Source organism: Crinia signifera, chromosome 1 (assembly GCF_055691185.1).
Source record: "Crinia signifera chromosome 1, ASM5569118v1, whole genome shotgun sequence".
NCBI classification, from domain to species: Eukaryota; Metazoa; Chordata; class Amphibia; order Anura; family Myobatrachidae; genus Crinia; species Crinia signifera.
Genome location: NC_139217.1, coordinates 391,856,463 through 391,882,165, shown reverse-complemented (window position 1 = coordinate 391,882,165; position 25,703 = coordinate 391,856,463). Strand labels below are relative to the sequence as shown.

The 25,703-nt window shown below is 41.8% G+C and overlaps 1 protein-coding gene across 4 annotated transcripts in view; it reads left to right on the top strand.

Moving 5' to 3' along the window:
• SNCAIP (synuclein alpha interacting protein) overlaps positions 1-25,703 on the top strand; it is a 226,655-nt gene that overhangs the window by 15,721 nt on the left and 185,231 nt on the right. For 3 of the 4 annotated variants that reach the window (XM_083151589.1, XM_083151588.1, XM_083151591.1), the window contains one exon: positions 23,029-23,095. The exons of the other annotated variant lie outside the window; for it this stretch is intronic. The gene's annotated coding sequence lies outside the window, so the exon portion shown is untranslated. The remainder of the gene's footprint in view (positions 1-23,028; positions 23,096-25,703) is intronic. 4 annotated transcript variants of the gene reach the window in all.

The following is a 25,703-nucleotide window of genomic DNA, read 5'->3' as shown; positions in this document are numbered from 1 at the left end:
GTGATGTAATGTGAATAAGGGACACCATCGCATGATATAATGTGAATAAAGTTGCACTACTGTGTGGGATAATTTGAATTGGGGGTAAAATTGTGTGGCCATGCCCCTTCCCAGCAAGAACACACCCCTGTTTGGGCTGCGCACCAAATGTGTGCACTGTTTCTATTTAAAATATTGCGGGTAGGAGCACCAAAATGATGACTGCTATGATGAGGGTTGATGGTGCTGGGAAAGGGGAGCAGAGTCAGAGGCGGAACTAGTGGCGGTGCTAGGGGGCACCAGCCAAAATCTTGCCTAGGGCATCATTTAGGCTAGGGCCGGCTCTGTGAGGTTCATACATCTCCCTGATATGTTTTTGTGTGCACATGCTGGCTTTCTGGGAAGGTAGCCATCTTTGTGTCTCTCACTCGTGAAGTATGGTTGCATGTCATCAGATGGAAAAGGTGATGTGAGTTCAGTCAGTACAATTGTGATATTGATGGATAGATTACTGTTTTGCCATCATCATTGAGTACTTGCCCTTACATTATCCAGCACATCTTTGCTGTCTTTTCTCACTTCTAATACTAAGGTACCTACACTACAGTATTTATGGAAAAGCATAGTAATGACTATTTGCAGTGATAAGAGATGAAGTTACTGACAAATTTATTAATGAACGCATACCAGAGCCGCACCACTAATACATTTATAGTGGCGATGTATAGTCTCTCACCGATACTGCCCCCAGATCCAGGGCTTGGTTTGACATGGTTTCCACTCCAAGCCAAATATGGCAGCAGGAATATAGGACCCACAGTCTGTATGTACAAAGGGAGACTCAGCCACAGTTTATGACAACAGAATTCCTTTTCTGTGTAAATTATAGGCATACTGAAGGAGTTATGTATGTTCTGTGAGGACAAAAAGGCTCAAAGCCATGGGAATAAATATATAAAATCTGGAAGTATTCCTGCAAATCTGTGACAGCTGAATGCACTAAAAACACCTCTTCCAATTCTTCCATTTACAGCTCATTCATCCATCCCTGTTTACACTAAAACAACCTCTGTTATCCCATATGGCAACTGTCTGTACTAAGGTCCATTCATAGCTGCGATTTCCTCATTTAATTGGTAATTAAATGTAAAATGTAGGACCTGTACAAAAACGTGTGTTTCCCCATACACAGAACTAAAATGTCCTTTCTCTGGCCACGAAATTCACAATTATTCTGAAGCACTACTTTAGAACGGACGGTGTAATGGTTAGCATTATTGCCTCACATCACTGAGGTTATAGGTTCAATTCCCACCATGGCCCTAACTGTGTGGAGTTTATATATGCTCCCTTGTGCTTGTGTGGGTTTCCTCTGGGTATTCCGGTTTCCTCCCACAATCCAAAAATATACTTGTAAGTTAATTGGCTCCCAACAAAATTAACCCTAGAATAAATATGTGTGGTAGGGAATATAGATTGTAAGCTCCCCTGGAGCAGGGACTGATGTGAATAGCCAAATATTATCTGTAAAGCGCTGCGGAATATGTAAGCGATATACAAATAACTGGTAATAAAGAAATAAATATATCTAAAATCTCATCTAGAACAGAAATAAGGGACTGCAAATATTACCCACAGCCCAAATACAACTCCGTTATAAGTTGTTTTTTCACATATTCGAGTGCTGTTTGTAATTAGGTACTCTTACCAGCATTTGCATTAGTTCTGTTCTTGGCAGCTATTCTTTCTCAACTGTAACACTCTTTACAAACTGTTTTGTAGAAATAAACAAATAATAGTAATTAAGCTGCTTCATTTAAGGAAAGTGTGTGAGGAAACGTTTTCCTTAAACTCCTTCAGTAGGCTGTAAATGCATCATTAACCTATCAAAACAGCCTTTGCCTTTTATAATTGACACTGTGGGGTAAATTTACTCAAGCTTCGAAAAAAAGTGGTGATGTTGCCGATAGCAACCAATCATTTCTCTGTTGTATACTAGAAAATGATAGACAATATGATTGTAAAAATTTTTTTTTCACATTTTCTAATAGTAGTGCATTGCAGAAAAAGTAATTTACATCAGGCGCTGGGGCAGATGTACTAAAGGCCGCACACACTGGGCGATTTTGTTGTTTGAGCTGAATTCAACTCAAAAGCCACCCACTTTGTACGAGCCAGTGTTGATGCGCGCTCTTGCATTATGGCCGCCACCGCTGCTCATTTGCTGGTACTACCAGCAGATGAGTGATGGGATGGACGGCTTTCCATAGCATCCTGCTATGGAAAGCTGTAACATGGCAACCTGTAACATGGCAGTTATGGCTGATTGGTCGGTGCTATTTTTCTGGCTCCACTTTATCACTCTCCAGTGTTTAGCACATCTGCCCCTAAATTATTGAAACTTTAGCATTGCATAGCAAGTTCCTGTATTTTAAGACAGTATATGTCCCTTTTACTGGTTCACTCGCAAAGGCAAATTCCTTCTTAAATGGACAAGACCATGTGCACTTGGGAGGGGGGGGGGGGAGGAGTAACATGTGCAGAGATAATTATATTTGGTTGGGTAACTTTGTTTCTGTGCAGGGAAAATACTGGCTGCTTTATTTTTACACCTCAATATAGATCTCACTGTGAAGCAAAACCCCACCCAAATCTAACTCTCTCTGCACGTGTTACATCTCCCCCCCCCCCCCCTACAGTGCACCTGTTTTTTTTCCATTTGAAAAGGAATTTGCCTTTGGGAGTGAACCAGAATAAGGGCCTATATGTATGTCTATATAACCCAGCCATTTCTTTATTGTGTACACATATTGGTGAGCAACTTGTTGAAATTGATAGGCGCTGTTATTTGCTACATTTGTGCTGCTGGGCAATTTATGGAAACCCAGCAGTCAGCAATAAATAACTTCCTATGGCATAAAGGGCATTGGGGATTGGTATGTCAGGTTCTGTCATGTCAACTTTATTACTTCAGTTCCACTTAACTTTTTCCAGTATAAATTAAGCTGATACATTTTATTTAATGGTTGCTTCTTGTGGAAAGATTCTAATTTGTATATGCAGTATAATGTAGATTAGTTATGTTTTGATACTGGTCGCACTTGAGAACTTAATTCATTACAAGTGTTGGATGCTTTAAGGGTTCTCAAATGGTTGACAGTAAGTGAACCGAAATATTTACAGCCACACTTAAATGTTTATAACCACAGGGTATACTAATCGCTGCCATATTTCTGTGGACATATGCTTTTATCTTCTTGAGACGCTTCACTGCAATGCTGCTTATTAGTTCCAAGTGGCTCTAATTCTCTAGTTTCCAGTAACCGTTCCAGGTTTTAAAGGTTTGTGCTTGAATTATTTGTGCCCCTACGTAGGACCACTGCTCTTATATCGCACATTAATTGCAGGTCCTATGGGACATATTTTTTGTCCAAAGAGAAGCCCTATCCATTGAAAACTGATGTTTTCACCAGTGATAGAGTTCCTTACTACAGTATCTATCAAAGTCTACCGCAGTGCAAGAGTTTGGGGAAGCGGTATAACAGGATAGTTTCCACAGGAGACAATGATTAAATGCCAGCCAGGTCCCTGATAAGAATGGTTTTTGTATTCTGCCCTGGTGAAGCTGTAAGTCTACTCTAATGCTCTTGACCAGAATCACTCCATGGAGTGGTTTGTGTAAGTAAATTGTGAGGTTTTCTATCACTGTTATAAGCAGGGCCGCCAATAGGGGGGTGCTGTGTGTACAGTTTTCCCGGGCCCCGGCTCATTTTGCCCACCACAACCTCCCGACTATGTCATTTCCTATTCCAAGGAGAGAGTAAACAGTGTTTCCAGGCTTTGGTATGGATAGGGGCTGGATAGGGGCATGGTAGCCAAGACATATTATTGTAGCCATACCTCCACTTTATAATGCTGAAATTACCAGCATTATATATAGCCAGGTGCATGACTAGGATGTGTCCGGGTTATACAGAGATGTTGGGAGACTTGTCTAGCCTCCTGAGGGGCCGGGAGGTTCACCCGATTTTCGGTAGCCCCCCAGCGGATCCAGGAATGTAGGCAATTACAGTATGTATTTACTGTGTGCCCAGAGATATCTACCCTCCCATCCCCCAGTTTTTTAGATATTGCACTCACATTTTTATCCTTGCCCAACTATAGGCTCAAATTCTCCAGCTCATACACACAGTACTAGAAATCTACTACAGTAGTTTGGTTTTGGGCAGTAAGGTGAATGCATTAGACACTGGAAAGATACTAATTCGATTTTTTCGTGTTAAATTGACTAAGATTGGGGCTCTATTGAAAATGGAATGTTGTCCATAGCAACCAGTCAGATTCTACTTCTTATTTAGCACAAAAGAAAGCAATGGGGCAATACGTTACTTATACTTTCCTACTCCCCCCCAGGTTGGGGGAGATTGTGGGGAGGTAACAAGTCACAGGGGGAGCACCCCTCTGTACAGTCCCTTCTCCTAGAATATAATAGTTAGAATCTGATTCAAAACATCCCATCTTCAATATGACTCCCACCTTAGTAAATTTACCCCTTGTCGAAATAGAACGTACGAGCCCCAGATTGTGCACTGCTGCGTCAACTAAAGTTTTAAAGACTAACTATGCAATAAAAATGGAAAGTCAATTTGGTTAAGGAATCTTAAACACAAGAAAAGGTTAAACCACAGAGGATATTGCATGAAACACCAGCTGCTTTGTGTAGAAGATTATCTCACCTTTTAAATTGCATACTTTGTCAGTGTCCAGATTTCATGGCTTTGTCCTTGAAGTTTATCATCAGTTTGGTTTGCACAAAAGACAACATTCAATGTCTTATATTGTGTGATACCAGCTGATTTGTTTTTCAGCTGTAGGGTGAAATTTAATAGGATGAGAGGTTCAGAAAGTGAGAGATTTGGTAAGAAATCTCCAGGTTTTTTAAAGCGGCAATCATTTACACTTCAAAATCAAACTGGTTTTGCAGTGTAAATGATTGCCGCTTTTAAAAAAACGAGATTTCTTACCAAATCTCTCACATTCTGCATCTCTCATCCTATTAAATCTCACCCGTAGTGTTTGCATTTATATTCCCATGAAGGGAAGCGGTCATCTATTAGAATGAACTTAGGTCTACAGTCATTAGGTCGACCCCACTAGGTCGACTGGCAGGAAGGTCGACCTGACTTAAGGTCGACATGGGCCAAGGTCGACATGACTTAAGGTCGAATTTGCATAAAGGTCGACATGAGGAAGGTCGACTGGTCATAAGGTCGACATTGGGGTTATTCACTGTTTTTTGAGCCGACATGTGCTGACAGGCAGTATTTCATGCCCTACCATCCACTAGGGCGTGGAGGAGGTTATTAAAGCTGTGGTGAGCGAAGCGAGCCACCGTGCCCGAAGCATTGCGAGCGAAGCGAGGGTCCGATTCTCATTGCCAACTGTGTCCATGTCGACTGTGTCGACATTCGGATAAAAAAACAGTGAAAAACCCATGTCGACCTTATGACCAGTCGACCTTCCTCATGTCGACCTTTATGCAAATTCGACCTTAAGTCATGTCGACCTTGGCCCATGTCGACCTTAAATCAGGTCGACCTTCCTGCCAGTCGACCTAATGGGGTCGACCTAATGACTGTAGACCTAAGTTCATTCTGACAGATGTACCGATTCCCCCATGAAATAGCAGTTCTACAACAGGTGCCTAGAGCATAGTATATTATATAGAATATATATGGCCCAATTTATAATAATAATAATAATAATAATAATAGTAATACTTATTTATATAGTGATTTTCTCTCACAGGACTCAAGTTCGCTTTTACGGACATAAAATACATGATACATTGTACAAAGGAATTAGAATTGCAGAAAGTAAAAAGCCACACAGCAATAATTAAAACCAAAATCTATAGAATGCAATAGGCATACAGCAGTTTTGGTTCAAGCATTTTGGGCAATAAATTCCACATGTATATTCTACCCACAAAAGGTATGAGGAGAGGCAGCCATCTTAGCCTGGAATAGGTCATGTTTGCTTCAAGGCTACATGATAATAGCACATACAAAATCTAAATTGAGAGCCAGCTTAACATGTATAACCTCTAAATCCTCCCAATGGCACTACAGGAACCAGCATGCTTTCCAAATGCAGGTCCCCTCTATTCCTCTCTAGACTGATGTATAAAATGGGAGCTTCTCAATCCAATTAGTAATGGAATCGCATCGCAGCGCACGCATCGCATGTCACTATAACGCGGCATGCGATGCGATTTCACTACGGTACCGTATGTACTGAAATTGGGCGCCGTGCTAGAAAATAAGTACCCTTAAAGGTAATTCAACTCCTCTCAAGGCCTAATACCAACGTATTATTTACAAAGCATTGTTTTGCCTTGTAAATGATTGCCCCTTTAAAAAAAAGTCTGAGTTCAGTTGGCAGGTTGCCGATATCAGCGGCCGTACAGGGTGTCGGCTGAACTCTGACGGGTTTTATAGGTACAGCTGAGGTGAAAATTTTGTAGGCATTTATTATTCAACATTGTTTTCAGTACAAATCGTGTAACATAAAAAGATGATACAGTATATCTGATGCATTAAATGTCCCAATAACAGCTAGGTTCCAAAACATTTAATAGAATTCTGTTTGTTTTTTTTAAAATAACTTTATCAGTGATATGACGAAAAGTGCATAACAGAAATTTTTTTTTTTGCTTGGAAGCCTTTAAGAAAACGCTGCAACTTCTAGTGGGAATCTGTATTAAATTATTAAAACAGTGTGTAGATTATATTGCTTCTTTACCCAGAAAATGGAAAATCCTAGTAAGATTATTGTGATAGGCTGTAAATTGTGTTAAGGAATTTCAAGTAAAGCCTTTTGACCTAGAGATAGAAGTTCATCTTGTAAAAAAGCAGTTGGATAAAGTTTCTCCTTCAGAATAATAAATTAAGTTAATTTGTCAGATAGTAAATGATCCAAGCACTCAATAACATTAGACTACTAGGTTTGCATTAAGGTCATGAAAAATGAGCCAATTGTCCCAGTCATTGTCCAGAGGGCCCGACTCAGACCTGCTCACTAAGCTGCATTTATTCAGAGCCTAGGGAGCAGGTTAATGCCGCCCCACCGAACACACGCCCCTCCCCCTGCCACCCGAATCCCCTCGCTATGCTGCGAGTGTATGTGTACTCTTAAATATCACAAGCGCCCGCACAGAAGATTTTTTCTCTGCGTGCAGCTGAATGGAAGCCCAGGGCTTACTTTTCGGCTGCACGGTCTTCTATGAATGGGGGGCGGACACTGACGTCATGTGACATCAACCGCCCTCCCAAGCAGGCAGGAGAACGCCTGCGTTCCTGAAGGTACACAGGTGCACTCGTTATTCACGGACACATTGTAAAAGATCCACAGGTGGAGCTAATTACTGCACTTGTGATTCTGTGTGGAGACCTGGAAAACGTGAACTGTTGGGGGGTCCTGAGGACCGCGGTTGAGATCCACTGCTTTAGACTTTGCACACATATAAGTACTGGGGGTTATTCTGGTTGATTCGTTCGGATGCGAATTCTCATCCTTGGGAGTCAACCAGAACCCACCATTCGCACGGCGCGTATGTTCCCATGGCATGTGAATGTATGATTTACATATACATCCATTCGCATGCCAGTGGGAACCTCCCACATCTTTCGATGGTCGCCGACCATCCAAAGATGTGGTGTGCACACTCATATATAATTTGACTCTTAGGTCACTTTTATATGCGTGTACTTTCTCACTGAAATGGGCGGGCAGCTGATTACGGTGATGTCAGCTTCCCGCCCCTGGTTCCCACGTCACCACCGCCTGCAAGGTTGGGTGTGGTTTGCTTGCCGTGGGCGCACGCACCCAGCATCTGCACATGTGTCTAACCATCGCTCCCCGTGTGAACGCATATGCACTAATGACCGGACCTGAATAAGGTCTACTGTCACAACGACCTCTGTTATATCTGGTAGCATTGCGCATATTCACCCAAATGCCAACTCCATCCTTTCTCATACATATTGCATAAAGCACCCTTTTATTATGCAGCAATAGCGGTGTTCTCATTGCATTCCGCAATATTTATTATTTATTTACAGTTTCTTATATAGTGCAGCAGATTCCGTTGCGCTTTACAATAGTAAACAGTGATAAGACAAACTGGGTAACAACAGACAGACTTGGAGGTAGGAGGGCCCTGCTGCAAGCTTACAATCTATAGAATATGCAATATACATTAAGATTGGGGCTGTGACTGTGGGCCAGATTCTCTAAGCTTCAAAAGTGATAAAATGAACCGTGATAAACAGCCAGCCAATCAGCTCCTACCTGTCATGTCACAGACTGTGTTTGAAAAATATCAGGCATGAGCTGATTGGCTGGCTGTTTATCACTCTATATTTTATCACTTTTGAAGCTTAGAGAATCTGGCCCAATGTCAGATAATGTCAACATTGAGCAAGAGTTCAAGCTTGCATGAATCTATGCCATGCAAACATGCTTTGCCTTTGAGGAATTGAATGGCACCTTGCCACAGAGGTTAGGTTAAGACCACAATCCAACAGCAACAGATATAGAACCACAGCAAGGAGTGAAATGTAATGACAATGTGACTTCCCTGCTACATTAACATTGTTGATCATGTTGGTGGTGCATATGGACCACAGTCACATTTCTTCTCTGTAAGCCTACTGATCTGGCAAACCACCGGTATTGAAAGGAACAGTAAATACCGTAGTTGCCTGCGTATAAGACGACTGGGCGTATAAGACGCCAACATTTCCACGCAAAATATAGAGTTTTTTATATACTCGCCGTATAAGACAACCCCGTCTTCCGCACACCTTCCACACACCAAATAAAATGTAAAAGAACATCAGATTTGATTTCAACATGTTACTTTATATTATACCGGTATTACATGAGTGCCATTAGTATTAGTGCCATTACAGTACCTGTCATTGTCCCCATTGTACGGTGGTAAAATGAGGTGGGCGGGCATCAGGAGGCCACTATGGGAAGCTATGTCTATCCCAACTGAAGTGCACCCGGCATATAAGACGACCCTCGCACTTGGAGGCATGTTTTTCAGGGGAAAAAAGTAGTCTCCTACGCCAGCAAACACGGTATATGCTTTTGCTGCATTAGCATTCATTGTTTCAGTATGTCATTGATATCTGCATGTTGGAAGATTTTGGAATCTGTAGTTGGGTCTACATTATGCTGTAGTCAGGACCATAGCTTCCTTTCTCTAGCTCCCATATTACAGCAGAACTGAGTTCCATACAGTACTTATACTCAGGCAAAAGAGCAATGGAATTCAATACACTATGCAATGCCGCTATTCATAACACCATGCAGTGTGAGAAAGGGATAACCAACACTACATACTGGGAATCACATCACTGGGCCCCTGCTCACTTCACTGGGGTTCCCTGCTAATCAAAGGGGTACTTTTACTAAAATGAGAGTTCTACTGAAGATGGGATGTTGCCCAAAGGAACCAGATTATATCTATTATGTATTATAGTTGTACAACGAGCACTTTGCTATGATGCCATTATGCTAGTTCATCACATGCACGCACACACACACATTCACACACATATTGGGCCTGATTCTAATCTGCTGAAGCTTGCAATTTACCGAGCCCCTGTGATGCTGCCCTGCCACCGTTTCCCTTGCAACCATGCGAGGGAATGTGTAACGAAGACACATTCCCTCGCATGCCACCACTGCAGGAGAAATCATTCGATGGTCATTGACCATTGAAAGATTTCTCCTGCCGCCGCAAATAAAAGTCAGTCTCAACTGACTTTTATTTGCGGGCGCTAAAACGACATAGGGCGGCTGACGTCATATGACTTTGTATTTCCGCCTACCCGGAAAGGCATTGGCGCGCCCGTGTACCTATGGGAACACCCAGCATTTTCATGGGGACTCCCAGAACATGTTGTGCGTTCCCATGGTCCAGCGCCGCCCCCGTTCCTCCCTCCCCGCCGCAAACAGCCCAGCAGGTGAGTAACTCGCCACGACCGTTTGCAGTCAGGGTTTGCACATGCGCACATCCTGACCATCGGGGCAGGGGCCGAATTCGGATCACTACGATCCAGAATCGGCCCCATAGTATACAGATGAATAAAGGAAGTGGCCCTTCCTGCTCAGCCTTTGAGTTGTAGCCATAACAATGAGCACATACTGTAGTTGTTTCCTATTTGTTTGCAAAAACACATGTCCTAAACACAAGACTGGGAATCCAGGTGTCTGTCAGAGTAAATCTTAAACAGAGCTTTGTCTGCTTCCGTTGCTCAATCACTGCGTCTTTCTCTGGAATGATTCAGACATCAGTTGGAGTGATTCATTCATGCAACAATTATAAAGACAAACGTCAGTGGAAGTGGGGAACCATGCGTTCCTCTTGGCGATTCTTCCACCTAAATAAAATAACATTTTGAAAGAAAGCAGGTGTACCAGCAATCAAAACATGGCTGTTTTTAATGAAAAGCAAATGAACGGTATCTAGATTTGAGAGGAACACGGATTAAAAAGGGCCACAATGTGCAGGACTCTGGCTGATGTGAGATTTGGACTGACCATTAGGCTATGCTACTAGTCACCTGTCCTGTCCAACAAAATTAAATGTTAGCAAATCACATGCAATTAAAATAATTTTTTGGCATTTAACATTTTCTTCTTTAATCATGTTCTGCTTTTCAGCTTTGCAATATTTAAACATGAATAATGGTTCCTGTGCATGGATGGGCTTTTCTCCATGTGTAAGGCGAAACAGACCATTCCCTGAGCTGGAGCAGGCTGACGGAGAAGCGCTGCATCTGACGGGGACGCGCGAGCGTCTCACACGCTGAAGACAACAATACCTACTTAAAAATATACCCGAAAATATACAAAAAACAGTATCCTGTATAGATTGTGCCTCCCTAAACCAATGAATTACAATTGGATGTAACAAACAATATGTTTTATGCATCAGTATGCATCCCTTAAACACTGACGACACTGTGTCAGTGGCTGTTTTTCCTCAAGGAGGCTTCAATGTATATTGTGTGAAGCTCTGTCTTTTCTACCTGTTGCAGAACATTAATGAGTATATCATACAAAACATGGGTGGAAACAAAAAGTGTAATCTATTTTTGAATTCAAAGAAAGAAAACAAAAATATCAACACAGATAAAAATATAGGTAAAATATTAGGTGTAAAGACATGAACCATGGGCCATGCACCCCAGAGCGGATCCAATCATAGTGGATTGGTGTTACAAATTATTTAGGATCCCAAATGAATAAATACAGATCACTGCAGAATATGTGTACACTATATAAATACTATGGCGGCTCTCCTCATTTGCTTTGCAAAGACCAACCCTTTCAAATGGATTTCAGCTGAGGTGGGATTGGTGGATTTCCATTTCCTAACCGCACAAGACTGGGAGGTCAGGCAGATTGGAGCTGCAGTTGGAACATTGATTTTGGATGATCTGTTGGTCTTCTGTGTAATAGTGCTAACCAAGGATTGCGGGGAGACCGTTCTCTTTTTCTGCAAGGAAAATTAAGCCAAATTCTCCAATGTTTCTAACCAGTTTTCTGTAGATAATTCTTCTGAAAGCATTGACTCCGATTTAATCATCTGTTTGGTTTTTGAGGCATGCAATTAAACTAAAGCCTCATCTATCTGGGCTTCATTTAGGCTTGTTGTTAAATGTGCTAAATCACTATAGTCTGCGGGAAGGATTTTCACAAAATGAACCAGCTGTGTGTATCTAAACTCTTAAGATTGTGGTTAGTTAAGGTTCTTCCCAACTAGTAGAGGAATAATTATAGAAAGCCAGAGTGGGGAATCAGGGTTCCCAAATCGAGGTAGTAAAGGTTCCCCTTGTAGTGTTGCAATAAGAGGTGTGCATGGCATCCATGCTTCCAGACAGTGGGTCTGACAGAGATGCATGCAGTAACGATTTTGTACGTATGCGTATAAGTCACACTTTGAATGTGTGCGATGGTCTTAGAGTGGTGATCACAGTGAGGGTCTATTTGCAGATTGGTGACTGAAAATGCAGACATGTCCCGACCGTCTGAGCGGCATGTCACAGTTTGCTACTGCTATACTGTACGCGTTTACAATGGCTCCTGCATCTTACAGCCAATGGCCATGCTGCACAACCACAGGGCTACTCAGGTGGTCTATGTTTGATCATTGTACAAACAGTTGTTGCACCTGTTTGTACCCAAGCAGTGAGACAACGCCAGTGGGTGCCTCAATACATTTACATATTTTCACACAGTCTCTGTACAAATTTGCAGCTGCGACTGCACTCGCATAGATCTCTGAATCAGGCTCTATTGTACAATGTGAAGGTAGTCCCTGTGACCCATTTGATATATATTGGACATTCAAATGGTGGTAACCATGCCTTATATTTACACGACAACAATGAGATCAAAGATCTTCGATTGCAGCCAAAGAAAATCTGCTTTTGCCCAATGCTAATAATTTAGTGGGAGCTTTTAAATGATACTCAACTTCTTGGTAATGCTGGCGGAGGAAGGAGCATTCTTTTGCTGTAAGGTTCCACTGCAGTCCAAAATTGGGTGATCTTCCAGAAAAGTATTATATTTACATTTAAAAGGGAATAAAACCTTTACTAAAATGACTGTACATTTTGTGGTGGACCACTCCTTAATACTTGATAAAATGCATCCAATATTCTTCAGTTGAACTTGTACGCCTTCAGTAATATAATACAGCTGGGAATTATATAATTTCCTGTTACATCCCCAGTTTACAGAGACACCCACTATATAACTGACAAATTAATAATATAGATAATTAATTGTGAAGGAACTCAGTCCCCTTCATTCCAGAAACAGTACTTTATTTTATTGCTGTTTTTATCAATATAACGTGTTATTTTTTTTTTATTATTATTTTGTTGTTGCATCTGCTCATTGATGACATCCATGTTTATGCTTTGATTCAGCTCACTGTTTGAACTCTTTTTGTACCTACATATTTAACTGGAGGAAACTAGTTCAAGTAAGATCTTTTACGCATAGAAAAATGTTGTATGTTGCCACTGCAATTCCCCTGATAGCTCCCACTAAGTGCAGATACAGTAATGTAATGCACACAGCTTGTATTATGTCTAGCGCGTCCTTCTAGACATACTGTACTGTAGCGTAATCTTCTTTGGAAACCTGTTCTGTATCTTTTTGTCCATAGCAACTGTTTTATTGAAGATTAGCAGAGGTACACTGCCTATGGACAACAGCAAGATGAAACCGTAACATTTGGAGAATAAAAAATGTTGTGAAGAAATAACTAAATTAAAAATGGTTTAGTAACAGCACCAGCATATTCCGTTAATAACGGTAAGGGTGGGTACAGACTTGCACAATGTCGGAATGATTGCCGCTTCGGCACTAGATGATCGCTACATAATGCAGTGCGTATGCACTATTGTGTGCTCCTGTGGGTTGCATGCAACATATTCCAGTCAGTCCTGCTTCATCGGGCTAGTGTATATTGGCAATCTGGCTGCTACAGGGTGAAGGGAAATCACCCTAATCATCGGCCAATAGCCACCTGGCCTATGTGTACCCACCCTAATATGGTCACAATCGCACAACCTTAATGAGGAAGTGTCTCAAGGAAATAGGTTTAGGTGGTAAAACAGGTTGAGGAAAACCAGTTAGGGAATGGAATGAGTGTAAAGGGGGGGATGGGTAGAGAGAATGTGGACAAAGCGGATGTGGACTAAGGAAGGTTTATGGAGACCCTTAGAGAGAAAAAGTGCCCATACACTAGTCTGATTCCATAAAGTAGTCTGATTTGGTCACTTTTCACTTGATTCCGACAGATTGGGCAGAGAAATAGGGGGAAAAGTGGCCAAATCAGATGTTTTTGACATCCGATCCAAAGTGCAGTCCCATGTGGACTTCTGTGAGTCAGAAGTCGGATCAGCTGCACGTCCAGCCCCGGACTTGGACCTGTGAGGGGTCGCATTCAAAAAATCCTCATGTCAAAAGACTGCATGCAAGGGGGGGCAGCTGGCCAGACACTGCTGCAATTTCTATCAGCAGTGTATGGTCACCTGAAGAGTCAGGAAGATGTGGAAATGGGCAGACAGTGGGAGACATGGAGAGAAGGTGGTTGCAAGTTCAAAGTAGACATATTTATTGGTGGTTTGTGTTATAGTCAAAGACACTAAATTCTATGGCATTCAGTATATTTATTTTTTGGAGACATTCAGTAGAAAGTAGAGTGCATGGAAAAGAAACAATGAGAAGAATAGTGGCGGTAGATTGGTAGAGGACTGTAAGGATGGAATGTGGGGGAGCCAAGAGACAATTTTGGAATGGAGTTGGAGGTGTCTTACTTTGGAGACTCATTGGTCCATATCTTTCCTTTGATCAACGCAAGGGGCTTTATTTACTGTATGAAGCAAATGCTGCTTCCCAGTGGGTTGTAGGTGGAAATATAAAATAACACTTGCGGTCAATGTAAAATGTGGCATTCTTTACACTAATTGCATGAACCTTTTTACATTTTCACCTTCAACCCACCAGATAACCATGGCACACTCCGGAAACAAAGCTCAAGGCCTCTATTTTGTATATTGGCCTAATAATACATTTTAAAATCATGGAATTGAAGGCCTCCCAGGTGTTTTCATCAAACACCATATCCTGTAGGCCTTCTATTTGTGACATTCCAAAGAATGATGGAGCCTGAATGGCCCATCCTATGGGGGAGGCTGGGCACAAGTTTTGTTAGTGCTGAGGGTTGTGTGCCACTGAACAGCACCAACAAAATTACCTTATTAGATGCCACACAAGTGTTTATTGAAGAGGGAAATGTGTGTGTGTGTGTGTGTGTGTGGAGGGGAGGGTAAGGTGATTTATGAAGTGGGGGTTCTGTGAGGTTATTACTGAAGGGGGTGCTGTAAGGTGATTATTGAAGGGGTGCCTGTGAGGTGATTACTGAAGGGGGGGGGGGTAACTATTTAATAGGGGGAGTGCTGTGATAGGTAACCATTTGGACTTTGTAGCCAAGTTGCTGCTGATTGCGATGAGTACCCCATAACAAGCTTCAGGATCCCAGAATTAATTTTGCATAAATTCAAATTATATACAGATCAGTATAGTAGAGGCTCTGAAGACATGTTTCTGCCATCGGGAGACTTTTCAGTATGTTTCATATTAATATTTTACTTTGTTTATAATTATGTGTATATGCTGCCGATACAATTCATTGTGACATTTTTCCTCACTATTTCAATAAAAATATAGATTTCCTTTGGCCAGGCTGTAAAACTAAAGTGGGCTGTGCTGTGGTTTCCAAATCACAGCCGCTCAGCTGTTTTTGATATTATGCACAAGGTCTTCAATCTGTCTTTAGCACCTCTGCTTGCTAAACAATATAACACCAACTACTATCTGCTGAGCAATAGCACAAATGCTTGTCAGATGTCCTGGATGAGTCTTTTCTGTTTCTTACAGCCATGATGTATGAGGAGTCATGTCTGTGACATATTAACAAGAGAGCAGCAGTTAAGGAATTTCCAAAGATTTAAAGACATAAAACAAATCTTCAGTTCCTGATATCTTTTGGCATAGCAGGGCCTAAACCTCCTGTGCTTGACATTCTTGTACTCCTGAGCCTTGCGACTTCAGCTTGACATTATCTTCATGGAAATACCTCAGAGGAGATTTGTTGGCAGTAAATAGTCATTGCAGTCAGGTTATGTGTTGGTTTGGTCTGTGAACACGTTTCATTAAAACTTTGAGACTGACGATTACTGAGGGACATCAAACAGCTTCAAGTCTTCAAAACAAGTCAAACAAATGATGACGGAGTTGGACATTGAAATACATTGATGTGCCAGAAGGACCTGCAATTCATTATCTGTAATTTAGCGTCCTATACTCTTTCATGCAGAAAACAGCCAAATAACAGCACAGATGCTGGGTTCTTTTGGGGAAAATGCATCCTGCTAATGCAGTGTAGAAGAAAAAGAATGGCCATCCATCTGCCCTGATAAATATTTAAAGTGAACGTCCACCTTAAAGTACTTCCACTTGATTGCAGTCATTTGCTGCTTAACAAGCAGCTTAACGCCACCTGGCCAAACGCCCCCTCCAACCGCCTCCAAATCCTTCAGTAACATGCGAGGGGATGTATGCGAACACATCCTCTGACATGGTCGCCGAACATTAAGTTATTTCTCTTCCCTTCAAAAATAAGTCTGAACTGACGCCTGTGATAGTTAGCCATGTACAACTGTCACAGGTTGGTCCTGCACATGCGCAAGTACGCGCATGCACAGAGCCACACCATCGGTCCTAAGTGCAAATACATTGGGGTTCACTGGGAATTCCCATGGGCGTGACCTGATTCTGCCGTCCCACGTCCCCTGCCCGCACTGCTCCGTGCGAACGGGCTGGCGACTATGCAAGTCGCCGAGTCTGTTCGCCAAGAGAGCCGGCACATGTGCATAAATCATTATGAACAGGGAATTATTATGGATAGAATGCACAGACTATGGTGGAGAACGTTACACTTGCCACAGTTCTATCACCTAAAAAATGCCCAATTACCTTGCCAGCTATGATCACCACTTTTGATATAGCTGCAGCTGGCAGAGAAACGCGTCAGTTTTGATATTCATCCACCAATTCCAGCACAAACAGCTTTAACCATCATCTGGACACAATACTGGGAGAAAGTATTGGACTTTTATATCAAGTGGTCTTTCATTAACAGCTTTTGCCACAGTTTCAATCTTCCTGGCCACCGTGAAAATAGCAAGGACATCCATCCTTCCAAAGGACAACTCGAACTGTTCTTCCATCGGCACAAGGTCGACAGCTAACTATACTGTGCATTGCTATTAACTGTTTCATTGGAGTGTGCTATCTCCCTTGTTCCTAATTGATAAATCCAGATTGTAACAATAGGAACAAGCTATCAAACACAACAAATGCTGTGTAGTATGTGGATTATTGTACATTGATTTTAATAGAATATTAAAATGGTATTTCAATGTGACAATCCCACTACGATTTTATTTTAATTTAAATCTATTATTATGTATTGTATCCAGTGCTGCTTATTCCATTTTATGAACTCCATGGTGCCTTTAAAAATTCTAAACCAGCTAGCAATATTTAGAATATAAAATAGAAATTTGTCGCTTGCCAAAATATGAGGATTGTGCCCTTTCCGTGAAATTAAAAGTTTAATTATGAAAAGATTAACATGCCTGGCTGTAGTAACCATTACATGCAGAGCAGTTTATGCTTCTGTTGTTGAGAGATTATTATTCTTCAAAGACTTTTATTGTAATGTGCATTGCTGAGAGTGTCACCAGCGCACATGGGGATGAAGGCAGATTAACACAGGAATAATGATTCTTTTCCCAGAATCCTTCATGGAGCAGATAACTACATGCCCAAGGTCATTGCCATTTATCAATGACTAATTACTATAAAAAAAAAGGCACTCACCTGATCGGGATAATTAATTTCTCCATGGAAACTATTTTCATTTTCATTAGTCAGTTCAATCTTCTTTTACTATGTCAGTTTGTTCTACACATGTTTAATACATTAATACGCCAAAGGTTGAGCTATACATGCATGTTACTAAAAAAGTTTTTATTGCATTTAATGCATTACTAATTGCGTATGTTAGTACATATGCAATTAGTATTGGCGCCATGTGTGTCGGGATGAACCGCATGCAGTTGGTACATTCCCACCTCTCTAAAATCTCCCAGTGGGAAATGTATCAAACCTTTTAAAGAGAGAAGTAGACACGTGGAGAAATTGCTTATAGCAACCAATCAGCCATTATATAGCATTTATCAAGTACATTGTATAAAGTGATAGGTAGAAGCCAATTGGTTGTCGTGGGCAACTTCACCTGTCAATTTCTCCACTTTTTAGAAGAATTGATCTTGCCCCAAAGGAGGAGCAGCAAGGTAAGGATGAACTAGGTCTTCTAACTACAGTGCCAAACCTAGTGGGGGATGAGCGTTGAAATCACTTAGAGTGCAGGACCTAATGCCTAAAATGTAGGCTCGGAAGCCACTGCCTGGACTGTCTTTATTACACTCCAGGCTTTCTGCTTTCCCCTAGTACCAGTGACAAGCCACCGCATAGCTGCCTGGAGTTCCCTAATGATGCTCCAGGTGCTCATCCTGCCCGCAGTCCTGACAGCAGACCTCAGCAGAGCTGCAAACGGCATACAAGTGATGTTTCGGGACCTCAGGTCTCCCCATGGCGATGACTTACCTGCTCCTTTGTTGTGATGTAATGACATCACGCATCTGGGGGTACCCTAAATAGTCCTTCAAAAAATACTTTATATCTTTCTGTGAAGCTGTTTTGACAGAGATCATATTTCTAATATTTCTACTGTATTTGTTTCTCCTTCCTTTGTTGTGGCACAACAAAGGAATAGAAACACAGATGGAACGCAAATAACTAAAAAGGGGCATTTCTGGAACAAATGTTTAGTGTGATACAAAGATTTTACTTCTGAAGTAAACTGCAAACATTCAAACTACAAAGTCAATTGCAGGTGTATAATTTCACTATCAATTGCAAATGAAGTTACATGGTGACTGACCATGCGCTAGATACAATAAACTTGCTTTAATACTTTAGGTGAGGAATGCAGGCCAAACACCAGCTTTCAGAACCAGCTAGTATTACACAAATGCTCAATATCAAACTGCCACTGTTTAAACAGTCTGTTTGTTGGCATAAACATGGGTACAAATGTGACATTATCCCTTACATTTATGTATGATCTAGCCTTCTATCAGGCCATTTTATACGTAACCTGATTCCTATGCTTTTATGCTAACAAGTGTGCCCAGCTGGCTGCCCACTCCCTGTTCTCTGCCTCACAGCCGTTTCGGGTGTTGACCAATTACAAGTAGTTTGTTCCTTTTGTTCTTTTTTTGTATAACTTAAGTGTTTCCAAGATGGCTGCCTCCCCTGTGCAAGCTTGCTTGTACCAAGTGTTTTTTTAAATGGATTGTCAAATGCTTTGAGTTCCATAGGTTAAAAGTGATTTTTAAATACATTTATTATTATTATTATTATTATTATTATAATTCCTACTGCTGCCATGTTTTAATGATTAGCTTTTGTACTGTAAAATTAATCCTAGCCGATCACTTTGTGTATGTTGATCTCTACATACAGTGTAACATCTGGCCCATGTAAATGTAATAGTACAAAGAGCAAGCCAGACAGTGATAATATTTACAAAGATTTTTAAGTAGGGAGTTAGAAGTAAGGAACTAATGAATAATAACAGCATTATATTTTAACAGTTCTAATGTATTTCTTGTTTATACTGCATGACTTATATAAATTATTTTAGCCTTTATCTCTATTGTCATGCACCAGAGAACCAAGGAAAAATAAGCGGTCTTCACCGTCCAAATGATTTACGAGTACTTTATAGTACTACAATATACAGTAACCTTTTATAATTAGCAGATAACCAAAAGCAGCAATTTAATCTTTAGGAGCAAATCCTTTATATAATCAGGCTTTTTTGTCTTTATTTTATTATTTTTCAATCTCACCATATTTTAGTTGAATACAGTTAAAGGAACTTTTGAAGTTGCTGTTCATCTCTGAAGTTCTAGTTGCAACTATGATGCGGAGGTGTAGGTAACCAAAAGCGAGCAACTAACTGTGCACATCAGTAAAACCATGGTGTACTGCAGGTGGGGGAAATATAGGGCAAGCTGTAATAGGGTGCTATATTTTAGACAGTTCTGTTTTTTGTGTCAAAAACTGGCAAAATTGCATTTACCACAAGTCACACGTGTAATAGTTTCTCTGTATTTTGCTTGCTACCACTAGAATATCATTGCTGCCCACGGCAACTAAGGTAGCGCTAAGTAACCCAGGTGTTATTAAGGAAAGAGGTCACTTCCCCAGCACTGACTTTATCACCTGTAGCTGCCAATATGTACCTTTCGCCATGAAGACCAGCAAGAAGCAGGAAGTGAGGTCTGTCACTTTTGTCCCATTGTCAATAAAGTTATGACAAACCCTCCGGCACAATTGCAGAAGAGAACTAAAACTTTGTCATATTGTCCAAACAGAATCTTTGCTACCATCTTTCTGAATATATCACTAAAAAGGATGATTTTGCGTAAGAAGCATATGGGAGCCGGTGCACTGCATGAGAGGCATTATCGTGTGTGTGGGGCCTTCAGGGGCCCATAGACCCATGTTCACTGCACACCCTTCCTCCCATGATAGTTACACCACTGCCCAAAGTGTTTTTTCTCTTTCAAAATAATTCCTTTATGCATGAAAATGAGGCTCAGCGAGTATCACATGGTCATCTGTTTCAGGTCACTAATACTTTCTTTGTGTAGTGTGCATTGATTATTTTTCAGTGCTTCCTTCTTGCTTTAATAGCTGTCCACTGACACAACCCATCTTTTGTATTAATTGTAGATAATTGCTAAATACAAAGAAAGCTGATGTTTTTTCTGAGATAAGGCTTCCCCCTTTCCTTTTTAACAAGCCAGGGTTGGAGGGGGGGGGGGGGGGGTAAGGCACGACGAGGGAAGGGTTAGAGTTAACCTGTGCGGGAGGTAGGAGGGTAAGGGTTAGGCATTAGGTAGGAGAGGTTAAGGTTAGAGTGGTAGAGGTAGAGGGTAATTATACTTACCTAGCCTCTGTTGGGATTCTCTTCACCGGGATATCGTTGTTGGTCTCATGACCGCCGGCATCCCGTCCGCTGGGTACAGATACTGATTTACCAAGGATAGTGGTTGTATAAATATATCTTCTGACTGCTGCTTTCAACTCAGGATGGCCATAGCATAGTAAATCTTCCAGAAAAGAATGCTTTAGTATAAAAATCCAAATATATTAAAATTATTATTATTTTCCTGCTAAATAGTGGCAAGCAGATTGATAAATAGGTCCAAAATAAGGTTGCACATGTAAATTCAGGTTGGTACCTGTAGCTGTAACCTGAAGACTAAACCAGATAAAAGGAAAGGTCCAGTGTCCAGCCATTGGTTTATGTAATACATGTACAGTATGTCCCTTTTATCTGAGTGTTGTTGTTTGAGGTTCCTGCTACCTTTGTGCTACAGTATATACATAGCAATGATACAGTACTTAACACATGTGGGTCTTTATTTAATAAACAGTGGTATCAGAGGTTTAGGAAGTGTAGCCTCAGGCAAGTGTAATATTGATTATGTGGAATAATTAGCCAATGTTTAAAAGACAATTAGTTCTGCTGTGGGCTCGATACCTTTGTCTTGGACAAGAGAAAAACTCTTGTTCTTTAATTCACATGTATTGTTCTACAATTCATTATAAAAGATAAAATATCTTCCTTCTATGAACTATCTCATAAAAGCACATAACACTGACTGATTTATACCTTTACAGGCTTCTGTTTTAATGGATTGTTTCCTAAATACTCTTAGCATGTGTTGAATTTAATCAATTCCTGTCTTGTTGGCCAGCTACGTATTTTAGCTCGAGTCTTCATCCATCATCTATTCCAACATGACTCTTTCTTCCGATAGCGATGCCAAAATGTGACTTCATTGAGAACTGTTGTGTAGTGAGGAGCTGCCTGTACACCGCAAGGTTCACGGTCATTCTACCTAGGATTGGGGTTAAGTTTAACAATCCGTAGTGAATATTATATTGTATGCACTTTTTTCATCATAATTATATATTATATGTAAGTATATACAGTATGTAGCATTATTACCAGTCAGTAAGTGAACATTTAGCAGTAGAATGTTAATTCTTAACTAAGTTTCTTGATCATATTGGTTGCAAGTTGCTTTTTAACATTTCGGAAATGGTGACTGATCTAATTTCTGCTGGGGGGCTATACAGATGGAATCATGCTAATCTGTAGCACCGGTGCGCTGAGACGACCTGTCTTGGTGCGACCATCGCCGGTACAGGGACGCTGGAGCGTCTCACACGCTCATGTGTCCATTGCCGCAAATGGGGCATGTGAGCATCTCACACGCACATGCCTCATTCACGCCGCATGAATAAGCGTGGCTCCATGTGTATATCAAGACAAAATCATGTATTTTTTCATGATTAAGGTACATTTAGTATCAGGCCAATTTACTATATTTTGAATGCTGGATTTCAGCCCCATTTCTAAGTGATCTGAATAGATCGCTTAGAAATGTTGAACTGATCACTCTGTGTGTATGCCCTGTAGCGATGGTGATGCCCTTTAGTGATGGCATATGGTGATGCGCGGTTCAGAGCATTGCTATTGCCCATGGAGAAATACTTAATTTTTCTGCTAAATTGCGGGGTGCTTAAGTCCGAGGCAGCAGTTGCCCCACGTGTATGGGGCTTAAGAGATGCATTACAGAGGGATCTGACATCCTCATCAGCTCAGTTCTTCACCCCCACCGGACGAGTATTCTCTTCCCCATACTATGTAAGATCTTATGGGCCCACCTTATGCTTTTCCCTAGCACTTGTCTCATTCTCCCTCTCAGATGCCTGGTCTACTTGCCCATATTTTAGGTACAGGATCACAGAGTACTGAATCTAGTCCCATACTGTTACTATAAGCAACTTGCCCTACTTTTGCCCCAGGTATTTGTCCAACCCAAAGCCCCCCCTTTTGCCAACGAATGCCCGCCCCAGCATGCCAATGGATGTGCACGCTCACACATCCATCCGCATGCGGACGTAAGGGCAAAAAATGTATTTGATAGTCGCCCCGCTGTGTGTTAACGCCTCGGCAACTATGATAGTCACCGAAGGTGTTCGCACATCGGGTCTGTACATGCGTATATTTGCCGATATGCATGCACAGACCTGCACCATCGGCCCCCGCAGCAAATCCGCTGCGGACTGAGCGGGTCTGAATTAGGAAATTAGTCCAAATCTTGATAATGAAGAGCACAAACCCCTATATGGTGGATGATTTATCTTATCTTTCTATCCCTCTTTTTGTTCTAGGACACCAAGAATTGCAGTAGGCCTTTGGATTTCTTCTATCTGTACTCCATTACGAGACAGTCTATCGGTGAGTTCCTGATATTGTATATCACCCTTTATAGTATTGCAGAAAGATATATGCCAATGTAAATGTAGGTTGGGTTTGATACTGAGACGCACGCACCTCTATATAGTATGTAGCTGTTTTGGAATGATGATGAGAGTATACACCTGGCTTCAGGCATGGGCGTTGCAGCGCCCCCTTATTCCTATTACTAGCCATAATCACTAGCACAGGGACTTTAACCTACTGTATGCTGAGTGCTAGAGGTCTATCGTAAATAGGCATCCACTAGGCATAAGCCATAGAATCATAGAATGTGATGGCAGATGAGAACCATTTAGCCCATCTAGTCTGCCCCTTTTAAGCATAAGTACTTGCCTACTCTTCTGAAAGTTGCAGGAGTTTCTTGCACCCCAGAAGAGTGGCCGAATCGCCTCTATCCCACCCATCTCCTCGTTGGCAGAATCGGGAGCCAATACCTGTAATCATGGCTCTTAAGGAAGGGTATGGGGTGTAAATGATGCATAATCGCATACATATTAGTAGCACCCCTTCACTGCAGTCCTAAAATCCCAGCATTGTACCTGACAGGGACAGGACTTAGAGGGTGATTCAGATCTGATCGTTAGGCTGTGTGTATTTGCGAGCAGGTAAACGCGCCCACGACAAACGCCCTTCTGGTGCCCAAGTTTGCTCCCATGCACGTGAGCGGATGCTTTTGTATACACATCCGCTGGCATGAGAAATCTTTCCATGGTCGCTTACCATCGGGCACTGACATCATGTGATATCAGCCGCCTGCCCCAAGCAGGCATGGGCACACCTGCGTGCGTAGGGGTACACCCAGGGTTTTTATGGGTATGCCTACAAAATGATGGGTGTTGCCCTGCTTCTGCCCTATGCCTGCCTCCTGCCCACCCATCCTGGAGTGATCACCCCGGCGAGTGTGAAACTCACCGAAGGCGTTTGCCACGGGGGTTTGCACATGCACCTATTCTTGCATACGCAAACACCCACCCGCCAGGGGACCTAATTCGGCCTGCAACGAGCGTGTCTGAACCACCCCCTTAATAAAGTGACCTCTGAAGTGGGTGGCAGTGTCTCCTGGCTTCCTGGAGAGAATATATGCAAAGTAGGGAAGTATGAATGGCATAAGCCCAGCTCAGAATAGGAATGTCCAGCAGCAGCTCCACACAATGGTTCTCTTGCATGCATTGTTGCAGCCCAGTTCCCCTACATCACATGCGCAATTTGGTGCAATTTGCTCGATGTGGCTTCATATGGAGCCATATGTATGACCCACATGTATGACCCACATGTATGACCCACATGTATGACCCATATGTACGAATCATCTATATTATATCCGCTATTGAAAACAGAAGAGAATCCTCTGGGGTATTTTGGTGCGTTCCTCTTAATTTATAATGTGTATTTTATTATCGTCCTGTATTTTTGCAGAATGTTTGTTGGAAGTCGCTTGCATCAGATAAGTTAGTGCTTGCACGGTGATCTGGTGATAGATATCTGGCTGTTTTCCTTTTGTACTTAGAAAAGGAGTATAACATTAATGAGAAATGTTCCATAAATAAGGCCCTAAAACTCTTTTCATTAAAGAGCCAAGCTAAAAATATCCCTGGCATGTCAAAGGATTATTCTCAATATCTGGTCTTGACTCAAGAATCTTTAGTCATTTTGTCAGATGTGAACTGGTAACAGAATGCTTCAGTTAGACATACTTTATTATCCTTTCTTTCTAAAGTGCCGACATATTGGTGCTTATTAAGATCCCAATGGATCTGCGTCCTGGTGCGCAAAGTAGTGATGCAGGATGCAGTACGGCATTAGACTGTCAGTGATTGACAGTCTTATGCTGTTTGTGGAAACTAGGGGTGCATCGCTGCTGGAGGAGGGAAAATGCCACTGTCGTTCTCATTGGATGGAGATTTTTTTTGGCCTCTTACGTGGATCTGCCACAAGCAGTCTGTGCAGCCCAGTGGGTGCTTTAAGCAGCCTAATGGTGTTGCAGTAATCTGATGCTGCACCCTAGTATGCAGCTTAGATTATTACTGCAGCAGGAGGCATCTCCTTGTAACAGACGCCTCTTGCTCAGTGGCGGTTTTTACCTATGGGCTGCAGCCCCCCCCCCCCCCCCCCCCCCCCCCCCGGTAAAATCTGCCACTGTGTGAAGCCAATGCATTCTGTGAGACTGCACTGGCTTCACTGTGACTGGCAGTGACTTCCGGACAGAATCTCGGCCAGTGGCAGCCCCCCCCCCCCCCCCCTACATGAGGTATGAGCTGCCAATGCTCTTGCTGCATTTACATACAGAGCTATTGCTACAGGAGTAATAACTACTCCATCCTCATCTGAGTTAGTCCCATTAAGCATTGAATTAGTCCCATTTGTACCTTGAGGGGTTCATGATCCCAAATTATAAAGTGACTTCAACTTGTATTATCTTAGCTTTTATATAGCTTATAGGGGAAATTCTACGTACTGCCAGTCAAAGTCTGCTGAATGTTGTAGTTAAACCTGATGACATAATTGTGACTGAAAGTGAAACCTTAATTTTAATGTTGTTTCAACAAACAAATTGCCATTGTATATATTGGTTGTTGGCCTGACACAG